Below are 25,662 nucleotides of genomic sequence, written 5' to 3' on the forward strand. Positions count from 1 at the left end.
AAATGGTTATCCCTGCATGATGGCAAGATGGCGATAGCAACACTAGCTTTATGGTCTCTCAGGTGTTCAACAGTTGGGGAAAAATCTCATGGCCTATCCTTGCCGCTGGTTGTATCCATTCCTGGAACAACCTCTGCATCAAGGGGAGTAAAGTGCCCTGATTTGGTCACATTCCCTCCACCTCTTGAAGAATGGTATGAATCCACTCTATCCAAATATATGGTCTAAGAGGAGGGCAAAGCTGGTTTCCCAGTAGGAAATTGGTGTGCTGATACCAAAACAAATGGGGAATGCATGTTGGGGAACCACGGAACATATTTGCTCATTGCCCTGTTTCAGGCCCTAACAGTGAGAGGCAGGGATGCTGCCGTGTTGGATCTCTAATAATTTGTCAAGAAAAGCTACCCAGCACTGCACCTTATTTTTCTCTAAGATAACAAATTATTCAGCGAGATACTCAGTTGTTTGCTTCTGAACTTCTAGCACTAAAGGAAGTCCCAGATTCAAAGAAGGAAGAGAGGGTTTCCCTATGCTGTGCCAGGTGCTTGATATATACCATCTCATCAACTACTTATGAATATTTAATTATTAGTCCTATTTTTCAAATGAGGAAGAAGCCTCGGGTTAAGGAACTTATTTAAGTTCATATAACAAAAGTGCTGCAGCTCATGTTTGAGCCAGAATCTTTCTGAGTGTAAAGCAGCATGCCTCTGCCCTAGCCAAATATAACTCATCCATTAACTTGTTCACTGGGTGAAGCAATTGGCTTTATTTCTTTCCCTTTGAACATTTTAATTTTGTGGCATTTACTTTAAGATGTAGACTTTGTATATGTTATAACGTAGTAAATCTTAACACTTTTTAAGATCCTCAGCAAGAAAATTGTCAGTTTTTCTGTAAGCTTTCATTCCCTAAATATGTAGTGAATGCCTATTACAGGTAAGGGCACAAGACCAATGTGATAGGAGCTGGCTACACCATTCTGAGATGGTTTTATAATAGAAAGAGTCCTCCGCTTTCCTGGCTCATCAGTCAATCCAACCTTGAATCCTCAGAAGAAACGATGAGTGGTGGAATTCAGCAAGGCTGAAAACCTCCCCCTTGAGATCTCCTTCTCAAGATCCAGTTCTAGCCTGTAACATCCTGGTAGCTGCAGCCATCACACCAGATTGTGGTTCTTGAGCTTACGTTGTTGATATGTCTTCCAGGTTGTGCCATCCTCGTGCGGAGCCATCTTGGTTCACGCCCATTTGCATCTCCAGCATGCACCGTGCTCCAGATGCATATTAGGTGCTCAGTGACTATTTCTTGAATTAAGTGTTCTATTAGTGATTGGCCATAAATAGATGTATTTTTTTAGGTTTGTCTTTATCTTTTAAATTAATTAATTAATTATTTATTGAAGTATAGTTGATTTACAATGTTGTGTTAGTTTCAGGTATACAGCAAAGTGATTCAGTTATACATATACATATATATATATATATATATATATGTATGTATATATATATATATATATATATATAATTTTTCAGGTTCTTTTCAATTTTAGGTTATTCCAAGATATTTTAGTATATTTCCCTGTGCTGCACAGTAAGTCCTTGTTGGTTATCTATTTTATATACAATAGTGTATATATGTTAATCCCAAACTCCTAATTTATCCCTCCCCCCCATCACCTTTCCCCTTTGGCAACCATAAGTTTGTTTTCTAGTCTGTGAGTCTCTTTCTGTTTTGTAGATAAGTTCATTTGTATCACTTGTTTTAGATTCCACGTATAAGCAATATCATAATGATATTTGTCTTTCTCTGTCTGGCTTACTTCACTTGGTATGATAATCTCTAGGTCCATCCATAGTGCTCCAAATGGCGTTATTTCATTCTTTGCTATAGCTGAGTAATATTCCATTGTATAAATATACCACATCTTCTTTATCCACTTTTCTGTCAATGGACATTTAGGTTGCTTCCATGTCTTGGCTATTGTAAATAACACTGCAGTGAACAGTGGGGTGCATGTATTTTTTCGAATGATGGTTTTCTCCAGATATATGCCCAGGAGTGGGATTGCTGGATCATATGGTAGCTCTATTTTTAGTTTTTTTTTAAGGAATCTTCATGCTGTTCTCCATAGTGGCTGTACCAATTTACATTCCCACCAACAGTGTAGAAGGGTTCCCTTTTCTCCACACCCTCTCCAGCATTTATTGTCTGTAGACTTTTTGACAATGGCTAGTCTGACTGTTGTGTGGTGATACCTCATTGTACTTTTGATTTGCATTTCTCTAATAATTAGCAATGTTGAGCATCTTTTCATGTGCCTTTTTTTAGCCATAGATATTTAGTATAACAATACCACTAAACATTTAACCACTGAAATAATTTATATGAAATACATTTTTTTTAGAAAATATATTTACATTAAGTATCATATGATAGCTAAATATACATATTATGTACCACCTAATGCATGACTTATACATATGGAATATATGATTTCACACACTCATGCATTCTTTTAGGTACATGTATACATGTAGATTGTTCAGACTCATAACATTTAAGATTTTTCAGTTTTTGTTTTTAAACAAGTGTTATAGCCTAGACCTTTCCTGGGATTTGAATTCTCACATCAGCATTTTATGAAACCATAAACTATGAACAGTTTACCTTCTGACCTCTACCCTTTCTGACCTCCTCCCTGCTTTATGACATTAAAAACAAACACTTGTATGAAATGAATTATATTTCTGGGTCTATTTTTAGCAAGCCACAAAAAGATGTAATTCTGTTTTTCAAAAAGTAATTTAGTTCTAGAAAGTTGATCTGACATGTAGCCAATTGATAGTTGAAAAAAAAGACAACCACCATTTTTTGTCAAGATTTTTAATTTAGCTAAAAGTGAGTTTGCAAAAGAATATTGAAAAAACCTCAAGAGTTGTAAATCTTTAATTTCCATTGTCAAAACCTTGCAGTAATGCACAATTCTTTATGATTCATGATTTCCTAAACATGTAACATCCCCTTCTTGATTATCATTCCCTTCATTTTTTTTTTTTAGTATTCTAAGATTTCTCTCTATCTATACTTCTTTTTTTTTGTCATTGTTGTTTTTGTTTATTTACTTTTTAAAACATTTTTATTGGAGTATAATTGGTTTACATTGTTGTGTTAGTTGCTGCTGTATAAAAAACTGAATCAGCTATACATATACATACATATCCCCTCCCTCTTGTGTCTCCCTCCCACCCTCCCTATCCCACACCTCCAGGTGGTCACAAAGCACAGAGCTGATCTCCCTGTGCTATGCAGCTTCTCCCCACTAGCTATCTATTTTACATTTCGTAGTGTATATATGTCAATGCCACTCTCTCATTTCATCCCAGCTTACCCTTCTCCCTCCCCATGTCCTCAAGTCCATTCTCTGTCTGTGTCTTTATTCCTGCCCTGCCCCTAGGTTCTTCAGAACCATTTTTTTTTTTAGATTCCATATATATGTGTTAGCATACGGTATTTGTTTTTCTCTTTCTGACTTACTTCACTCTGTATGACAGACTCTAGGTCCATCCTTCTCACTACAAATAACTCAATTTTGTTTCTTTTTATGGCTGAGTAATACTCCATTGTATATATGTGCCACCTCTTCTTTATCCATTCATCTGTTGATGGACACTTAGGTTGCTTCCATGTCCTGGCTATTGTAAATGGTGCTGCAATGAACATTGGGGTGCATGTGTCTTTTGGAATTATGGTTTTCTCAGGGTATATGCCCAGTAGTGGGATTGCTGGGTCATATGGTAGTTCTATTTTTAGTTTTTTAAGGAACCTCCATACTGTTCTCCATAGTGGCTGTAACAATTTACATTCCCACCAACAGTGCAAGAGGGTTCCCTTTTCTCCACACCCTCTCCAGCATTTACTGTTTGTAGATTTTTTGATGATGGCCATTCTGACTGGTGTGAGGTGATACCTCATTGTGTTTTGATTTGCATTTCTCTAATGATTAGTGATGTTGAGCATCCATTCATGTGTTTGTTGGCAATCTGTATATCTTCTTTGGAGAAATGTCTATTTAGGTCTTCTGCCCATTTTTGGATTGGGTTGTTTGTTTTTTTGATATTGAGATGGATGAGCTGCTTGCATATTTTGGAGATTAACCCTTTGTCAGTTGCTTCATTTGCAAATATTTTCTCCCATTCTGAGGGTTGTCTTTTCATCTTGTTTATGGTTTTCTTTGCTGTGTAAAAGCTTTTAAGTTTCAATAGGTCCTGTTTGTATATTTTTGTTTTTATTTCCATTTCTCTAGGAGGTGAGTCAAAAGGGATCTTGCTGTGATGTATGTCAGAGTGTTCTGCCTATGTTTTCCTCTAAGAGTTTTACAGTATCCAGTCTTACTTACATTTAGGTCTCTAATCCATTTTGAATATATTTTTGTGTATGGTATTAGGGAGTGTTCTTATTTCATTCTTTTACCTATAGCTGTCCAGTTTTCCCAGCACCACTTATTGAAGAGGCTATCTTTTCTCCATTGTGTATTCTTGCTTCCTTTATCAAAGATTAGGTGGCCATATGTGTGTGGGTTTCTCTCTGGGCTTTCTATTCTGTTCCATTGGTCTATATTTCTGTATTTGTGCCAGTACCATGCTGTCTTGATTACTGTAGCTTTGTAGTATAGTCTGAAGTCCAGGAGCCTGATTCCTCCAGCTCCGTTTTTCTTTCTCAAGATTGCTTCAGCTATTTGGGGTCTTTTGTGTTTCCAAACAAATTGTGAAATTTTTGTTCTAGTTCTGTGAAAAATGCCATTGGTAGTTAAATAGGGATTGCATTGAATCTGTAGATTGCTTTGGGTAGTATAGTCATTTTCACAATGTTGATTCTCCCAATCCAAGAATGTGGTATATCTCTCCATCTGTTTGTATCATCTTTAATTTCTTTCATCAGTGTCTTCTAGTTTTCTGCATACAGGTCTTTTCTCTCCGTAGGTAGGTTTATTTGTAGGTATTTTATTCTTTTTCTTGCAATGGTAAATGGGAGTGTTTCCTTAATTTCTCTTTCAGATTTTCATCATTAGTGTATAGGAATGCAAGAGATTTCTGTGCATTAATTTTGTATCCTGCAACTTTACCAGATTCATTGATTAGCTCTAGTAGTTTTCTGGTAGCATCTTTAGGATTCTCTATGTATAGTATCATGTCATCTGCAAAGAGTGACAGTTTTGCTTTGTCTTTTCCGATTTGGATTCCTTTTATTTCTCTTTCGTCTCTGATTGCTGTGGCTAAAACTTCCAAAACTATGTTGAATAATAGTGGTGAGAGTGGGCAATCTTGTCTTGTTCCTGATCATAGTGGAAATGGTTTCAGCTTTTCACCATTGAGAACGATGTTGGCTGTGGGTTTGTCATATATGGCCTTTATTATGTTGAAGTAAGTTCCCTCTTTGCCTACTTTTGGAGCGTATTTATCATGAATGGGTGTTGAATTTTGTCAAAAGCTTTTTCTGCATCTCTTGACTTATCATATGGCTTTTATCCTTCAATTTGTTAATATGGTGTATCACGTTGGTTGATTTGTGTATATTGAAGAATCCCTCATTCCTGGGATAAAACCCCACTTGATCATGCTGTATGATCCTTTTAATGTGCTGCTGGATTCTGTTTGCTAGTCTTCTGTTGAGGATTTTTGCATCTGTGTTTATCAATGATATTGACCTGTAGTTTTCTTTTTTGTGACATCTTTGTCTGGGTTTGGTATCATTGTGATGGTCGCCTCCTAGAATGAGTTTGGGAGTGTTCCTCCCTCTGCTATATTTTGGAAGAGTTTGAGAAGGATAGGTGTGAGCTCTTCTCTAAGTGTTTGATAGAATTCGCCTGTGAAGCCATCTGGTCCTGGGGTTTTGTTTGTTGGAAGATTTTTAATCACAGTTTCAATTTCAATGCTTGTGATTGGTTTGTTTATATTTTCTATTTCTTCCTGGTTCAGAAGGTTGTGCTTTTCTAAGAATTTGTCCATTTCTTCCAGGTTGTCCATTTTATTGGCATATAGTTGCTTGTTGTAATCTCTCATGATCCTGTGTATTTCTGCAGAGTCAGTTGTTACTTCTTTTTCATTTCTAATTCTGTTGATTTGAGTCTTCTCCTTTTTTTTCTTGATGCGTCTAGCTAATGGTTTATCAATTTTGTTTATCTGATCAGAGAACCAGCTTTTAGTTTTATTGATCTTTGCTATTGTTTCCTTCATTCCTTTTTCATTTATTTCTGATCTGATGTTTATGATTTCATTCCTTCTGATAACTTTGTTCTTGTTTTTTTTTTTTTTGTTCTTCTTCCTCTAATTGCTTTAGGTATAAGGTTAAGTTGTTTATTTGAGATTTTTCTTGTTTCTTGAGGTAGTAGTGCATTGCTATAAACTTCCCTCTTAAACTGCTTTTGCTGCATCCCATAGGTTTTGGGCCATTGTGTTTTCATTGTCATTTGTTTCTAGGTGTCTTTTGATTTCCTCTTTGATTTCTTCAGTGATCTCTTGGTTATTTAGTAGCATATTTTTTAACCTCCATATATTTGTATTTTTTACAGTTTTTTTCCTGTAATTGATATCTAGTCTCATAGCATCTTGGTCGGAAAAGATACTAGATATGATTTCAATTTTCTTAAATTTACCAAGGCTTGATTTGTCACCCAAGATATGATCTATCCTGGAGAATGTTCCATGAGCACTTGAGAAGGAAGTGTATTCTGTTGGTTTTGGATGGAATGTACTATAAATATCAGTTAAGTCCATCTTGTTTAATGTGTCATTTAAAGCTTGTGTTTCCTTATTTATTTTCATTTTGATTGATCTGTCCATTGGTGAAAGTGTGGTGTTAAAGTCCCCTACTATGATTGTGTTACTGTTGATTTCCCCTTTTATGGCAGTTAGCATTTGCCTTATGAATTGAGGTGCTCCTATGTTGAGTGCATAAATATTTACAATTGTTTTATCTTCTTGGATTGATCCCCTGATCGTTATGTAGTGTCTTTCTTTGTCTCTTGTAATAGTCTTTATTTTAAAGTCTATTTTGTCTGATATGAGAATTGCTACTCCAGCTTTCTTTTGATTTCCATTTGCATGGAATATCTTTGTCCATCCCCTCACTTTCAGTCTGTATGTGTCCCTCGGTCTGAAGTGGGTCTCTTGTAGACAGCATATACATGGGTCTTGTTTTTGTATCCCTTCAGCCAGTCTATGTCTTTTGGTGGGAGCATTTAATCCATTTACATTTAAGGTAGTTATTGATATGTGTGTTCTTATTAACATTTTCTTAATTGTTTTGGATTTGTTTGTAGGTCTTTTCCTTCTCTTGTGTTTCCTGCCTAGAGAAGTTCCTTTAGCATTTGTTGTAAAGGTGGTTTGGTTGTGCTGAATTCTCTTAGCTTTTGCTTGTCTGTAAAGGTTTTAATTTCTCCATTGAATCTGAATGAGATCCTTGCTGGGTAGAGTAATCTTGGTTGTAGGTTTTTCCCCTTCATCACTTTAAATATGTCCTGCCACTCCCTTCTGGCTTGCAGAGTTTCTGCTGAAAGATCAGCTGATAACTTTATGGGGATTCCCTTGTATGTTACTTGTTGCTTTTTCCTTGCTGCTTTTAATATTTTTTCTTGGTATTTAATTTTTGATAGTTTGATTAATGTGTGGCATGTTTCTCCTTGGATATATCCTGTATGGGACTCTCTGCCCTTTCTGGACTTTACTGACTCTTTCCTTTACCATATCAGGGAAGTTTTCAACTATAATCTCTTCAAATATTTTCTCAGTCCCTTTCTTTTTCTCTTCTTCTTCTGGGACCCCTATAATTTGAATGTTGGTGCCTTTAATGTTTTCCCAGAGGTCTCTAAGACTGTCCTCAATTCTTTCCATTCTTTTTTCTTTATTCTGCTCTGTGGTAGTTATTTCCACTATTTTATCTTCCAGGTCACTTATCCGTTCTTCTGCCTCAGTTATTCTGCTATTGTTCCCTTCTAGAGAATTTTTAATATCATTTATTGTGTTGTTCATCACTGTTTGTTTGCTCTTTAATTCTTCTAGATCCTTGTTAAATGTTTCTTGTATTTTCTCCATTCTATTTCCAAGACTTTGCATCATCTTCACTACCATTACTCTGAATTCTTTTCCAGGTAGACTGCCTATTTCCTCTGCACTTGTTTGGTCTGGTGGGTTTTTACCTTGCTCCTTCATCTGCTGCATATTTCTCAGTTTGCTTAACATACTGTGTTTGGGGTCTCCTTTTCGCAGGCTGCAGGTTCGTATCTCCTGTTGTTTTTGGTATCTGCCCCCAGTAGTAAGGTTTGTTCAGTGGGTTGTGTAGGCTTCCTGGTGGAGGGGACTGGTGCCTGTGTTCTGGTGGATGAGGCTGGATCTTGTCTTTCTGGTGGGCAGGACCTCATCCGGTCGTGTGTTTTGGGAGTCTGTGAACTTATTATGATTTTAGGCACCCTCTCTGCTTATGGGTGGGGTTGTGCTCCTATCTTGCTAGTTGTTTGGCATGGGGTGTCCGGCACTGGAGCTTTCTGTTCGTTGAGTGGAGCTGGGCCTTTGTGTTGAGATGGAGATCTCTGGGAGAGCTCTCTCCGATTGATATTACATTGGGCAGTGAAGTCTCTTGTGGTCCAGTGTGCTAAACTCGGCTCTCCCACCTCAGAGACTCAGGCCTGACACCCTGCCAGAGCACCAAGACCCTGTCAGCCACACGGCTTTTGGGAAGTCTGAGGTCTTCCGCCAGCATTCAGTAGGTGTTCAGTAGGAGTTGTTCCACATGTAAATGTATTTTGGTTAAATTTGTGGGCAGGAAGGTGATCCCCACATCTTACTCCTCTGCCATCTTGACGGGCCTCCTCCTCCCTTCATTTTTTTTGAATGAGAATTGTGATTACGGCAGTGAGGCTAAACAGTGTATACTGTCCATCTGACTTAACGCTTTTGGAGGCTTTTCTTTCTGTTTCTGACTTATGACACTTTTACTCTACTAAAAGAGACAATTGTTACTTCCTATCCTATTTTTTACATCCTCTTTTCCATTTCCTGGTTTGATGAAACAACAGAATAAATTGCCTAACCTTGATTTTCCTACTATTTACAAGATAATTCTGTTTTTAATATGATGAGCGTGTGGTGGTTTACTGTTTGGAACAGCCAAAGACTTGCTAATGGGCAAATAGAGGCCAATAGACAATAAATAACTTAACTAAAGTTATGGAATTAATTGGTGTCCAGGTTCATCTTGCAGGATTTCAGAAACAGCAGTGAAGTAAGCAGGCATGTCCTGTGGACTCTTGAAAACAGCTTTTAAAATCAGCCATTTCCTGGAAAACAGTGGGGTGTATTTGTGACAACAGGGATGGAATTGAAGGGTATTACGTTTAGTGAAATAAGTCAGACAGAGAAAGACAAATACTGTATGATATCACCATATGTGGAATCTAAAAAATATAACAAACTAGTGAATATAACAAAAAATAGCAGACTCATAGATATAGAGAATAAACTAGTGGTTACCAGTGGGGAGAGGGGAAGGGGGAGGGGCTAAATAGGGGTAGGGGATTAAGAGGTACAAACTATTATATATAAAATAAGCTACAAAGATATATTGTACAATTCAGGGAATATAAACAATATTTTATAATAACTACAAATGGAGCATAACCTTTAAAAATTTTGCATCACTATATTACACACCTGTAGCTTATATAATATGGTACATCAACTGTAACTCAATAAAAAAATAGTAGTATAAGTGGTACACAGGTAAAACAGAACAAAACAAAAAGAGAACACAGGCTTTGGACTCAACCATTCTTGAGAGTGACTTTCTGCCGCCTTACCTCCTAGCTATGCGATGCTTGAGCAAGTTACCTGTTTCCTGTGCTCACTTGTGCCCATCTGAGAAGTGATGTGACATTATTGAGCTCTTAGAATTTAGGTAAAAATTTTATGTATTAATGCCTGGCTTATAGTAAGCAATGGCTCAAGGATGGCTACGGCTGTTTCTTGTTGTTATATTCTCTCATGCTTTGGCAAACACTGATAGAGTAAGAATAGCTGTATAGAATTTAATACCTTGGGAATCACAATGGTGAGTGTCACTTCTGAGTGTGTTATTTTTGGCCAGTTACAGATGTTTAAATACACTGTGCATTAGCTTCCCACCTGCCGCATTGCTGGCTGTTCATACAGGTGGCCTTGTTCTGTACCTGGTGATAGCTGCCCTGACCGTGCCTCGTTTTACTTCTTGTTTCCTTCTAGGTATTCCTAGAATCAACCACTTTTCCATTTTACTGCCATTTTCCTAGTTTAGAGCTTCATCATTTTTCACAGGTTCCATCATGCCATCTTATTGAGGCATATCCCTTCTTTTAGTATTGCCCCCTTAATTAATTGCTCTCTATTACCTGTGTTTGAACCAGAAAAAAAAATTGAATTTTGAAACATAATTTGAATTATGTAACCCACTAGGTAAAAACCTTTTGCAGCACCCAAATTCCCTCAGAAAAGAATGATAGTCCCACCATGATTTGGCCTTTTTTCTACCTTCTTCTCTGTGTCCTTCAAGATAGGCTGTGCAGAGGAGGAAACAGGGTCAGGGAGGTTAAATAATTAGCCTGAGGTTACACAGTGACCGAACCAGCGTCCCATCCCAGGCTTCTCTGCTTTAAGTCCAGGTCTGCACAGTGATTATATAGATGAGAGATCAGCAAACTACAGTCTGTGGGCCAAATTCATCCCACCACCTGTTTCTGCAAATAAAGTTTGATTGGCGTGCAGCCACCCCCTTTTATTTGCATCTTGTCTGTGGCTACTTTCATGATGCAACAGCAGAGTTAAGTAGTTGCATCAGATACCATCTGGGCCACAAAGTCTAAAATACTTACTGTCTGGCCCTTTACAGAAAAAGGTTGCTGGCTAGATCATACTGGGATTCAAAAAAGTGAAAATGATAGATTCCAGGATTTCCATACTGAGGAACGCTGTGATCTGAGTCTTCTGTCATTTGAATGAAGGTCAATGAAACGTTGCCTTAACAACTAAAAGACTTATTCAAGGACTGAGAACTGAATATACTAGGTGATTTTAATTACCTAGGCATGTATTGGGAAAACAGCTTGACAGGATATAGATTGTCCCATCAGTTATTTTTAAAGGGTTGCTGACAGCGCTTAATGTGGAAGAGGTAGGAAGTTAAAGAGATGGCAGCCTTCTCTCTGTGACTGTGCCCAAGGAAGAGCAGACAATTGCAAACAAAATGAGATATGTCGTTTGTGGGAGTCAGAGACTATGAAATAAATGGCAGAATTTGCGATGCTAAGGCAGGGGATTAGGAAAAGCAGCTGAACAAAGAATATGAATTTTAAGAAAGTAAACTTGAGTACAGAATGCTCCGAGCCTTTAATGACTGGATATTTGCATATATACATGCACAGTCACCTGCTGAATGCTCTCAGAAAGTTTGCCATTGACCTAGTTAGAGGGAAAAATTGGAATACCCAATCATTCAGAAAAAAAAATGACCAGCTGTTTAAGTTAAATATGCCAAAATTCCGAAAAGAACTCAGTGTGAATAGTATTTCTCACAAAGGCAAACTCTTGTTCTTTGAGAGGTGTTTTGCCTTTGGGGGACTGCAGAGCAGAGAGGCAAGAAGCACACGTTTTGAGAATGTGTTTGCTGAGAGCTGAAATAAGCCATGTTCAGAATGTGACAGGAACATGATGGTGATTAAGCCTTAGATTTGGATGTGATTCTCGTTCCAAATTGTAAAATGACATTCTAGTGGCCTGAGAAAATAAGTGCCGTTTCCATCTGCTATCATCTAATTGTCTTCCAGGGAATAATTTGTGTGCCCTGGGCTTATCTTGCTGATACCCTGATGCAGTGGTTTCCAAAGAGAGGCGAGCAAGGGCTTGTGATGATCTGTGTGTCCTTTCAGATAAAGAAAGGAACTAGAAGGATTGTTTCCTCCTTGGTTACTTCATTCATGATTTCATTAACTTTTGTCAAGGGCCTGCTGGGTGCCTTGCGCTGGTGCTGGGGACACCAAGTTGAAGAAAGACTTGTGCCGGGGAGAAGATGCACAAATTATTGCCAAACAATTTGATGAATCTGTTCTAATGCTTGAAGCAGCACCCAGGCCAGAAGCTGGTTAAGGGTTGAGCAAGGATGAAGCGGGGAAGCAATAAGAAGAGATTTAGAAATAGGGCAAAGGTACAAAATTTGTGTGAACAGATTCCATTGTCCTCAAAGGAAGTTGTTTTTGGATGGTGGGATGTTTCAGCCTATTTTGAGGAAAACCCAAAGGGACAGCAACACGGTGTCAACATTCCTGCCCTTCACGCAGAATATGCAACGGAAGAAAATACAAGCACGTAACACATGTGGCCTGACTCTCCCTTCTGTGAGGGGGCTATGTGTCTGAGTGCACAGGTGAGAGGCTTCCATCACCCCCTCCTGGGGGCTCTCCAGCAGTTTCCAGTTGGATTTGAGAGGAAAACTCACCTCCCTGATCCTGAGAGCCCTGCTGGCACCAATACTCAACTTTCATTGGCTTTCTCATTAGTGTTTATCATTTCTCTAATAACAGCCTCCATTTATTGAGTGCTTACTATGTGCAGGCACTGTGCTCAGCCCCTCTCCATCGCTCATTTAATCCTCCCAACAATCCTAGGAAGTATGTCATTTCACCCAGTTTTCAGAAGACAAGTTGAGTCCTAGAGTGTTAAACTAACTTTCCCAAGTCACTTGGCTGACTTAAGTTGGCCATATTCCAGATACTTTTTATATCTCTCTAGTGTGTCTTTTACTACTTTTCACAATTTGATAAAGGAGTTCTGTGTCTGAGCAACTGCTTGAGAACGACTTGTAATGGAAAAAACTTTTTTCTTTCTCTATTGGGAAAAACCTAATTCTTCTGTACTGTGTGTTTCTCCCCTGTGAGTGTCCTTTACTACTCACTTCTAGCACTTCTGGTCACCAAATGTGTGTGGGGTTTTCCCTAAGTAATTTTCTGTGATACCAGCTGGGTGTCCTACAGTGTAACTCAATTCTAACATTACTTGGAGATAGTGTCAGATCCCAGAGGTTAAGGGCGCAGTCCCACAAGGTGCCTCCCACCCCACCTCAGATGCCAATCCTAAGTAGCAGGTCTCTGGCTACTCATAACTTATGTCCAATTTGCCTACAAATTGGAAGTTCTCATGACCTCCTCCTCAGGTTTGATGATTGCTAGAGCATCTCACACAACTCAAGGAAATACGTTTACCAGTTTGGGAAAGGATATGATAAAGGATACAGATGAACAGCCAGATGAAGAGATACATATAGTGAAGTCTGGGAGGGTCCAGGTACACAGGAGCTTCTGTCCCCGTGGAGTCGGGGTGTGCAACCCCCCACCCCCACCCCATGTACATGTGCTTGCCCACCTGGAAGCTCTCCAAATCCCCTACTGTTGGGATTTTTATGGAGGCATGATCAATTAACAGCTCCCTTTCCAGCCCCTCTCCCCTCTCTGGAGAAGGGCAGGGAGGGCTGAAATTCCAAGCTTTCATTCATGGCTTTGTCTTTTGGGTGACCAGCCCCCAGCCTGAAGCCAGGAGCCCACCCAGAGTCACCTCATTGGAAAAAAAAGATACTCCTGGTGCTCTTATCACTTTGGGATTTTACAAGGATTTTAAGAGCTCTGTGTCAGGGACAGGGTCAAAAACAAATATTAGAAAAAGAGACACTCCCCGTGTTCTTATCACTTAGTAAATTACAAGCGTTTTAAAAGCTCAGTACCAGGGACCAGCAGCAAAGACTAGTGTGTGTATATATATATATATATTTTTTTTTTCCCCCCCTATTATCTCACACTACTGCAGAGTTAGACTGTTGGGATATTGGAGTACTAGAAGTGGAATCTAGTTCTGGGATGTATTTGATCCCTTCCAGGTCTGTCTGGGTTACAAAACAGTTTCCGTGTTCACTATGTACTTTACAAGAAGCCGTGGAAATTAAGTGGACATCACATGTAAATATCACTGCTTTCACCACAATTTTGTTTTAGAAAGGACAGCTTGTAAAATTTTAGTGTTCATAGGCTAGGGGCAGGCCATGTTTGGCAGGGAAAGGCCAGCCTTTGGAGAAAACCCCTGACTGGGAGATGCCCGGCTCAAGCAGTCTTTGAACTGTCAGATGCCAGTTGATGTTGGGGACCTCTGCTCAACCCCCTGCCTAATCCAAGCTCTTGGAAACTCAAAGTGACAGCTCCTTCCTTCATTAATATACATGCTCTATACTGAGCACAGATCAAAGAGAGAGGTTAAATCATAACCTAGAGTCCTCGGGGCCAGGATTCGACCACAGTGAAACTTGATACATAACCTGCCCTCCAAGGTTCTGTGGATGAACCTAGCACCAGTGTGGGATCTGGGCTCTGACCAAATGATATCATTTCATTGATGTTCTAGCATATCCATTGTTTCAGAGAGGCTGGTAGGATTTCTCTCCCCTTTGATTTGAAGAAGTGCATCTTCTTAGTCACTCTATAGTCAATGTTAAGAGGATTCAGAAGCATGAGTAGGCAATTGGTCTTAGACATAGTGTCAAGGGTCTTAGAGACCAAATTAGGCCACTGGATAGACCTGTTAGAAGTGGCTTAGATAATGAGGGGTGAGGAATCTAGATGAAGGTCAGGCCTCTGAAATGGGTGAGTCTTCTGGCTTAAATAATACACTTGAAAGTATAATAGGAATACTAGCAAAAATAAAATTTATCATTGAATAGAAATTTATTTGTTTCAAAGGACTTTCATTGAATATATATTTCTTGGTGCTAAGGCTGCAACGGTGAATTAAGTAGACAAAGTCCCTGATCTTCTGGGGCATACCATCTAGTGGGCTCTCTTATTTGATTGCCTTGAGGCCTTTTCCAGATTTCAGATTGTAGTTTCTAACTCATCCATGAGGAAGGTTGGTTGAGTTTCATGCTCATTTTACTGATGAGGAAGCAAAGCAGTGAGTTTATGGAACTAAGAAGTAGCAAAATCCACACCAGAACCAAGTATACTTGACCTCAAACTTTGTGCTCTTTAAAAATATATATATATATATATATATTATTGGGGTAAAATACATGTAACACAAAATTTATCATTTTAACCTTTTTAACAGTTCTATGGCATTAAGTACATTCACATTGTTTTGTAACCATCCCCACCATCCATGTCCAGAACTTTTCCCATCTTCCCAAACTGAAATTCTGTATGCATTAAAGAACAACTCCCTAGTCACACCTACCCTCTTCCCTCCAGCCCCTGGCAACCACCATTCTACTTTCTGGATCTATGAAATTGACCACTCTAGGGACCTCATATACCTGGAATCATAAGACAGTTGTTATTTTGTGACTAGATTATTTCATTTAGCATAATGGCCTCAATGTTCATCCATGTTGTAGCATGTGTCAGAATTTCCTTACTTTTTAAAGCTGAATAATACTCCATTGTATGTATATACCACATTTTGTTTTTCCATCCATCTGTTGATGGACACGTGAGCTATTTCCACCTTTTGGCTATTGCGAATAATGCTGCTATGAACATGAGTGTACAAATATCTATTCAAGTTCCTGCTTTCAATTCTTTTGGCTATAGACCCAGAAATGAAATTGCTGGATCATATGTTCATTCTATTTTTTAACTTTTTGAGGAACTGCCATACTGTTTTTCACAGTGGCTGCACCGTGTTTACATCAGTGCTTTTTTGACTGCATCAGAGTTGCCTTGGAATGATGAATGAGAGGAGAAAATAGCACTGATACTGTAGCAATGCCATATGCAGCTGATCTGATACTTGCCTTGTGTATCAGTTTAACCAACGTTTTTGTCATATGGTTTGCGATGTTTACAAATAGTAGGCTTCCTTTGCTCCTCAAAATCATGTTGAATGAAGGGACATGTTTAACTTTTCAGTACACTTGAAATATGATGAAATGTCGGTGTTTTTGAAGTGTCAAAACAAATGACATAATGTCAGCATTTAGAAGCTCAACTATTTGCAAAACGATTGCTTTTGTTTTCTGCCAGGCACTACTCAGCATGTTTAATGATGGGGTATGATAGCTGTGAATTGTGTGTCTGATCTGCCCCAGACTCAGAAAGCTTCCAGCACAAGTTGGCACTTGTTTGTCATTGCTTTATGTGTTTTGCTTGTCCCTGCCATGCAAAGAAAGGTTCCCTGAGAGTCGAGCTGAAAACTCGTGGATAGGTGCCAGTTGTGCAGTCTTGAGTTGTGTGTCTGTGTGAGTGTGTGCAGGTGTGTGTGTGGGGGATATCTCCCAAATGATCCCATTTGGAGACCCTTTCCCCCAATTTGGCAGACACACTGGGAGGTGACCCACAATGAGTCAGGCCCTTGAATAAACCCCTCTCCTTGAGTGCAGGCAGAACCTGTGACTTGCCAATGGAATATGGTGAAGGTGATGGGGTCTCACTCCCTTGATTAGGGCTACATTGTATAAGACTGCCTCTTAGTGAACTAGAGGAGAGAGTCTTCTGCTGGCCTCGAAGCTGCCGTGTTGTGACAGTGCCACATGGCAAGGAAGGGGCAGCCTCAGGAGATGAGAGTGGTCCTTGGTTGGCAGCCAGGAGGAGAGTAGGGACCACAGTCAGTCCCTCAACCCCAACAAATTGGATCCTGCCAACAGCTATGTGACCTTGGAAGAGACCTCCAAGCTCCAGAGAGGAACCCAGTCCAGTCGACACTCTGATGTAGAGTTGTGAGACCCTGAGGAAAGAACCCAGTTTCCTGACCCTTAGGAACTGGGACATGATAAACATGTTTTTCTAAGCCACTCTATTTGTGGCAATGTGTCACACAGCAAGAGGAAACCAATACAATCAGACACACTCTTAGCATTCTCTTTCCTTTCTCTGCTTGTCCCTTTTATGTGTATATTGGTTTCCTACGTTTTTCCTTCTTCTATGGATTCTGCCTGATGGTACCGCCAGTTAAGACGCCTGGTTCACCCCAGCCAAAAGGAAGGCACACGAACCAATGTAGGCCAATCTGATGTTTCTTCCTGGGAATCTGAATCTTGAAAAGAATGACAAAGAGGCTAGATGTGTTTAAAGCTTAATCATCCCAGCAGCTTTACCTTGAAATGCTCTTGCTACCAATTTTCCTGAAGATTCCCTACTTCCTGTTTTGCCAGTCTTGCTTCTTCAGCTTTCCACTAGATTCTTCAAAGAAATTTCTCTTCTGCTTAAAATGAGCTTGATTCTTTTCATTGCGGCCATAGAATTCATACAGCCCTGACATAACCTCCTCAAACATTCCTTTTTCTCTCTGGGTTGTATTCTGGTCTTCTTTCTAAAAGACCCTTCCCATCACTAATTGCTCCAGGTGATGTCCCCAAAGCATCCAGGGGTTAAGGATAATTCTTAATGAAATTGAAATGATAGGACTTCTTAATTTTAAGCAGGATTACACTTTTTGGTTGGGTCTCATAAAGAAGATACTTAGAAAGGATAAATCATCAGGATGTATGTATATTGTAGGCAGAAGTAAAAACATAACTTTTTTTTTTTTGATTTGGGGAAAAAAAACCAAAAAACAAGTACAGGATGGGTCTCAGCAGTGGGTTTTCTAATTTCTTAGAGAGAAGGGAAACAGCATTTGGTGGTGCAGGTTTTCTTGATCTTCAAAGTTGAGTGTGTAAAGATGTATTTCCTGGACTGATATATCAAAGACAAAGGAGGAATCTTAAAGGGAATGAGAGCTCCAGAATACAATTAAAAATAAGCACTGAAAAGTGGAGAGGATTGTAATTTGTCATTGGAATTGTGATTTTTTGACTCACTTCCCTGATACACAGATCTTCTCTCCTTCTCTCCTTACAAAGTCTATGTAAAAAGTGTTATTATGTTTCTCCCCTCTTGTATTGAGTCATGATATGTGAAAGTCAGATTATATTCTTTTTTAAAAAGTTATTTTATTTTATTTTATTTTTTGGCTGCGTTGGGTCTTCGTTGCTGCACGCAGGCTTTCTCTAGTTGCGGCAAGCGGGGGCTAGTTTTCGTTGCGGTGCGCAGGCTTCTCATTGCGGTGGGTTCTCTTTTTGCGGAGCATGGGCGCTAGGCATGTAGGCTTCAGTAGTTGTGGCTCGAGGGCTCTAGAACACAGGCTCAGTAGTTGTTGCGCACGGGCTTAGTTGCTCTGCGGCATGTGGGACCTTCCCAGACCAGGGCTCGAACCCATGTCCCCTGCATTGGCAGGTGGATTCTTAACCACTGCACCACCAGGGAAGCCCCAGATTATATTCTTTATGAAGAAGGATATAAAGAAGTTAAAATAAGACCATCAATGTTTTATTGCAATGTCCTTGACACCATGTCAACTATGGTAAAGCATTTTTTCTTAATTTAATTTGTTAAATTAGAACTGACAGATTTTTCACTGAAGTCATAAAATGACAATTTTAACACTGTCCTGACAGATTCTCTGCTTCTTGCCTTGTTGACATTTCAAAAAATATAAATAGCATTCAATACTGCTATAGTTGGGAACACATTTGAGATGGAGTTTGTGTATGTAAGAATGGATGAATCACGGTGACAAGAAAGATGTAAGGAAAACATAAAAAAGAACATCAACAGCTGAGGAGTAGATTTTATGAAACTTTGGTGGGTTTAGCCTTGCTCTGGGGCCAGTTTTAGCTGCATTATAAAGCACTCTATTGCCTATTTTCCTGTTACAAGAACATAGTTGAGGTTTTGTTTCAGGATTGCGAAAAGAAATAAGCTGATGTTTTTATAATATTTCCTTTGAAACATAAAACTGAACATGGGCGTTTACAAGATTTCTTTCACTTCCACACACATTCTAGGGTCGATTAAAATGAAATCAATCTTAGAACTCAGGAAATGTCAAGATTTCAAATGGGCAGTTCTTGACTTTGCTGTCAGACTGTTTCTTCTTGCAAAAACGAATTCTCTCTCCCATTTCATTTGCTCAACCTAGAGAATTGGTTGAATCTGAAGCATGTGTTCTGGATGCCATTCACCATGCCTCCCATCCGTGACCATCACCCCCACAGTGCTCATCTTCCAGCGTGTTTGGGGGTTGTCAGAAATTGTATAATCAGTTATGTGAAGAAGTAAAGTCATAATGAAGTACATTACATTTCAAATAGCCAAGGTATGTTGTCTGAGAACGACTGAAGAAGATCAGTGAAGCATGGTCCCCATTACCCAGGGTCTGTCTTTACTGGTGTGTCCCAAGATACAGACAAGGTCATTAGGGACTGGCCTTTGAGGCCTTGAGTGTTATCTTCATATCATGCATAATGACTGAAAAATGAAGGATCCAACAGGCAAATAATGTATTGCACACTTAAAATTTGTTAAGAGAATAGAGCTTATGTTGTGTTCTTGCCACAATAAAATAACAATTATAATTTTTTTAAAGAAGGATCTAGCAGTTGAGGAAATAGATCACATGTAATCTAGAAATGGCATTCAGTGTTTGAGCAGTACCTTGAATGTTCTCGATGGTTTGACACCATCTTCCCTGTGAATTGGTGTCACAGAGTGAATCCTCCTCACTCCACGTTAACTGGACGATGGTCTTTCATGCACAGAGATGAGAAGTTGTTGCTGTCTCGTTCTTTGTCCTTATTTAGCTCCAGAATCGAGACCCTTGGAATGAAACCTTGGTGAAGTATCAGTCAATGGCTTTTTTTCAAAGGACTCTGAAACTACTCCCAAAAGAATACATTTTAATTTTTGTGGTGATTTCAGTGAGGGATATTCCTACTCAAACTAGATCTCTCAGGAATTGACAGATACCGTTTTATGTTGCACCAAAAATGGAAGATATACTAATGTAAGGCTTAGCTGTCTTTCTAGAATCACCATCCAAACAACTGTTAATTTGAACCCAACTTCTTAAGCCAAGTGAGCTTGTGACTGGAACTATTACTGGGTGTACTTGGTTGGAAGCACTGAACCTTGATTATAGCCAGCGTTTCCTAAACTGAGGAGAATTCTTCCTGAAGCATGTAGCCTCAGTCCCAAAGGAAATTCCATCTGAAGTAAATCTCAACTCCCCTTCTCCTTTTATAGAGCAGTTTCACAGTCCTTGGACATTTGAATTCATTGTCTGAAGGGTTTAAGGTATAGAGTGAGTCAGTGGTGTCTGGGATGCATTTATGGTTTCTGAAGGAACTGTGTTGATCTTTTCTTCAAAACTGTGGGTGAAATATTCTATTTTAAAAATTAATTTCCTCTTTTGTTTACACCTATTTTACTGCTTTGTTAGAGATGCAGCCATTTTGGGAGAGAATTTGGCATCTCTTCTATCAAACAGGAGAGCTTAGTTTTTTTTTTTTTTTTTCTTTTTAGAGGACTAGGCACTGACATGATAGAACATCCACATTTTCATTCTGGGCGTGGAAAAGATGTAAAATAGATTTGGTGTGAAGTATGTGGTTATGTGTGTGTGTATCAAACTCCACCCTATGTGAAGGCCTCCAAGGTTTAAAATCCTCAGGAACTAGAGTAATTAATGTCTTCTGGTGCCTGTGAAAATCACAAGACCTAAGAGTATCTTACCCTTTGTACCATTTGGAAACCATTACTGGCCCACAGGGATTGACGCAGCGAGGAGTGGTCTCTTGCCAGCCTATTTTGCAAGTTTCACCTGAGTAGTTTCACTGCCCTCCACCCATCTCTCCTTTATCCCATACCATTTCCTTGGGTTAAAGGAGTTGGCAGCCTCTTCTGCTTTGTGCTTACCTTTTTCTTCCTATTTACAAAAACCCATCTTCCCCCAGCAGAAGGAGGATTGATGTAGTGTGTACATCTATATACACCTGGCTTTGCTGTTCTACAGAGGTGCAAACAGTGCCGTGGTCTTCAGACATAGGAGTGTCAGTAGACACAGTAGTGGGGATGACACAGCATCCCAAGGGACAAGAGATTTTATCCTTACTCCGATACAAGTACCTGTTTAGAAAGCACATTGTAGAGAAAATAAGAGGAAAAGAGATGAAAGATGAAAGCTTCCAGCCAATCATGTCCCACAGGGAAGCATCTTAAAACCCATCCTACCCATTTGAACAAGTGTACATAGCAGTACTTCAGAGAAAGAGTAAAAGCCCAGGAAAGAATGACATACTCTGGTACATCAGGCAAATGTTAAGACAATGTCATAGAGCATTTACTCAATATTTGGGAAACTAAAGTTTTGAAGCGCTTAGAGGCCAAGCATATGTTAATATATGCAAACTAATGGAAATTATCAGTGACCTGGAGGTTTCTCACAGGTTGATAATGTGGCCCTTGATGCTACAGAAGGTGACCATTGCTGGTATAGATTCTGACAATTACTAGGATTATATCATGACTTTATATTTAATGTGAATTTTATCTAGTTAGCAGTCTGAACAGTTGCTCTTTTGCCAACAGTATCGCTTGCACATATTAAGTAAACAAAAGTATTTATCACCCCTGGGATCAGTAAGTGCTAATAAAGTTGCTGCTGCTTGCATTTTAGATTTGTTTTGATGACAGACACATCCTGAATTAACTAAGAATGGTTTGCTTACTTTAGAGCTCAGCAGGAAAGGTAAAGATATGAGTGTTATTACACTTGCCACCAAATGAGTTCAAAGGATGGTGCATGGTATCTTTGTCATCAACATACTCTAACTGTCTAAGACTGAGTTTCTAAGGGCTGTGTGTATGCCTGCATACACACTGCTATTTCCTTTTGTAGGAGTTTTGATGTCACTTTTTGATAAAATTCATCTTGAAGGTTATTTCAGACTGCAGTGAGGAAAACCAACCAACCAGTGAACTAATACACAGAATCTGCTCCTACACTTTATATAATATTTTTCATGTGATTTTATTTAAAATCAGCACTCTTCATAGAGTTAGTTTGAATTATTTTGTGTGATGTACAAGATTATTAAGTTCCTCTTTTCAAATAGTACTCCCTTATTTAGTTAGTTCTCCGAATGGGCTGAAACATGATCAGCTTTTATCTATAAACAATTAATCTATGAATATATGAATTAAAAATAGATTTAATCCACCTCTCGACTTTTACCCCTTCATATTACCATCCTGTCTCTCATTCTGTGTTTTCCTTTCTGCTCCTTGCTGTTCATCTAGAAAACAATTTGTATTCACTGACATGCCACCCCCCCACCTTCGCTTCTTAAGTATTTTAAAATATTGTCTCTTCCTGAAATAGTAGAACGTAATTGGCTGATTGATGGCCTCCTCCAGTGAACTTTCTTCCGACCATGTCTTCCTTAAGTCTTATAACATTTAACAGTGTTGAGCACCCTATGTCACGTGACCTCTTCTACCACACTTGCTGTCAGCTGGCACCAACCATTAACACGTATGCCAGGAAGCACTGCCTGAAAGCCAGATCTGCTGACACTAACTGTTTTGTTTTCTTCCTGCTTCCTCCCCCTTGGCTTCCCTTGAGTTTCCTACATATTTTCTTCTGCTGTTTACCAATCCCACTGATGTAGGTATTCTACAAAGAAAATTAATAAGTACTGTTTAGAACTAAAACCAGTTGTATTTACATATGTGTGTATGTGTGTATATATATATATATATACACACACACACACACACACACACACATATATATATCCACTTCTATCTTTTGGAAAGGACATAATGCATGAAGTTCAGGGTAGGTTGTTTTCCCTCCCTCCCTCCCTCTCTCTCTCTCTCTCTCTCTCTCTCTCTCAAGACAGTGCCTTGTGTTTCACAGTTACAGCAGACAGTGTCTACTCTATATTTAGGCTACGTTTTCTTAAGTGTTTGGCATATATTGTCTCTTTCAATCCTTACCACAGCCTATTTGTTATTTGTCCCCACTTTACACCTGAAGATATTTTATGTGTTATCCTATTGAGAAAGGCTCCTTCTAGGTCACTTTGAAAGCCAAGATGAATTGAAAGCGTTCGGCATCACTCAAAAGACAAAAAGGAATGAGGGTTCAGAAGAGCGAAATTTCTCTAACTAGGATGATGACTTTAAAAACAATTATTTGATAATTAAGTTAGATTTTTGCTATATTAGGTTGAATGCCATCATTATTTTTTTATCCTAACAAAGAGGAAGAAATTAATATGTGGGAAGAAAAACTAACTAAAAATATACCCAATTTCTAATACTCCAAGCTACACATTTAAAAATTCTTTATACTGTCAGCTTCCCATTGTTTTTAAGGTGCCTTTCTAACAAGCTAATAATAGCTTAAAGTTTAATATTTTCTTCATGCTTCAAAAATAAAAGGAGAGGATTGGTTCAAGATGGTGGAATAGAAGGACATGCATTCACTCCCTCTTGCAAGAGCACCGGAATCATAACTAACTGCTGAACAATCATCAACAGGAAGACACTGGAACTCACCAAAAAAGATACCTCACATCCAAAGACAAAGGAGAAGCCATAATGAGATAGTAAGAGGGGTGCAATAACAATAAAATCAAACCCCATAACTGCTGGGTGGGTGACTCACAAACTGGAGAACAATTATACCACAGAAGTCCACCCACTGGAGTGAAGGTTCTGAGCCTGACTTCAGGCTTCCTAACCTAGGGGTCCAGCAACAGCAGGAGGAATTTCCAGAGAATCAGACTTTGAAGGCTAGTGGGATTTGACTGCAGGACTTTGACAGGACTGGAGGAAACAGAGACTCCACTCTTGGAGGGCACACACAAAGTAGTGTGCACATCAGGACCCAGGAGGAAGGAGCAGTGACCCCATAGGAGATTGAACCAGACCTACCTGCTAGTGGTGGAATGTCTCCTGCAGAGGTGGGTGGTGGCTGTGGCTCACCACAGGGACAGGTCACTGGAAGCAGAAGTTCTGGGAAGTACTCCTTGGCATGAGCCCTGCCAGAGTCCGCCATTATCCACACCAAAGAGCCTCTAGCCTCCAGTGCTGGGTCGCATCAGGCCAAACAACCAACAGGAAGGGAACTCAGCCCCATCCATCAGCAGACAAGTGGATTAAAGTCTTACTGAGCTCTGCCCACCAGAGCAACAGCCAGCTCTACCCACCACCAGTCCCTCCCATCAGGAACCTTGCACAAGCCTCTTAGGTAGCCTCATCCACCAGAGGGCAGACAGCAGAAGCAAAAAGAGCTACAATCCTGCAGCCTGTGGAACAAAAACTGCATTCACAGAAAGATAGACAAAATGAAAAGGCAGAGGACTATGTACCAGATGATGGAACAAGATAAAACCCCAGAAAACCAGTTAATGAAGTGGAGATAGACAACCTTCCAGAAAAAGAATTCAGAATAATGGTAGTGAAGATGATCCAGGCCTTAGAAAAAGAATGGAGGCAAAGATCGAGAAGATGCAAGAAATGTTTAACAAAGACCTAGAGGAATTAAAGAACAAACACCTAGAATAATTAAACAACAAACAAACAGAGATAATACAATAACCAAAATGAAAAATACACTAGAAGGAATCAATAGCAGAATAACTGAAGCAAAAGAACGGATAAGTGACCTGGAAGACAGAATGGTGGAATTCACTGCCATGGAACAGAATAAAGAAAAAAGAATGAAAGAAATGAAGACAGCCTAAGAGACCTCTGGGACAACATTAAACGCACCAACATTTGCATTATAGGGGTCCCAGAAGGAGGAGAGAGAAAGGACCCGAGAAAAAGTTTGAAGAGATTATAGTCGAAAACTTCCCTAACATGGGAAAGGAAATAGCCACCCAAGTCCAGGAAGCGCAGAGAGTCCCAGGCAGGATAAACCCAAGGGGAAACATGCTGAGACACATAGTCAAAAATTAAAGACAAAGAAAAATTATTAAAGCAACGAGGAAAAAATGACAACATACAAGGGAACTCCCATAAGGTTAACAGCTGATTCCTCAGCAGAAACTCTACAAGCCAGAAGGGAGTGGCACGATATATTTAAAGTGATGAAAGGGAAAAACCTACAACCAGGATTACTCTACCCAGCAAGGATCTCGTTCAGATTCGACAGAGAAATCAAAAGTTTTACGGACAAGCAGAAGCTAAGAGAATTCAGCATCACCAAACCAGCTCTACAACAAATGCTAAAGGAACTTCCATAAGTGGGAAACACAAGAGAAGAAAAGGACCTACAAAAACAAACCCAAAACAATTAAGAAAATGGGAATAGAAACATACATATCAATAATTACCTTAAATGTGAATGGATTAAATGCTCCAACCAAAACACACAGGCTCGCTGAATGGATACAAAAACAAGACCCATATATATGCTGTCTACAAGAGACCCACTTCAGACCTAGGGACACATACAGACTGAAAGTGAGGGGATGGAAAAAGATATTCCATGCAAATGGAAATCAAAAGAAAGCTGGAGTAGCAATTCTCATATCAGACAAAATAGACTTTAAAATAAAGACTATTACAAGAGACAAAGAAGGATGCTACATAATGATCAAGGGATCAATCCAAGAAGAAGATATAACAATTGTAAATGTTTATGCACCCAACATAGGAGCGCCTCAATACATAAGGCAGATGCTAACAGCAATAAAAGAGGAAATCAATAGTAGCACAAAAATAGTGGGGGACTTTAACACCTCACTTACACCAATGGACACATCATC

General features: G+C 39.3%; 1 protein-coding gene across 1 annotated transcript in view; it reads left to right on the forward strand.

The window, feature by feature from the left end:
* The window catches only part of MACROD2 (mono-ADP ribosylhydrolase 2), a 1,985,747-nt gene that overhangs the window by 1,039,223 nt on the left and 920,862 nt on the right, over window positions 1-25,662 (forward strand). The gene's annotated exons all lie outside the window — the stretch shown is intronic.

This window comes from Balaenoptera musculus, chromosome 15 (genome assembly GCF_009873245.2).
Source record: "Balaenoptera musculus isolate JJ_BM4_2016_0621 chromosome 15, mBalMus1.pri.v3, whole genome shotgun sequence".
NCBI lineage: Eukaryota > Metazoa > Chordata > Mammalia > Artiodactyla > Balaenopteridae > Balaenoptera > Balaenoptera musculus.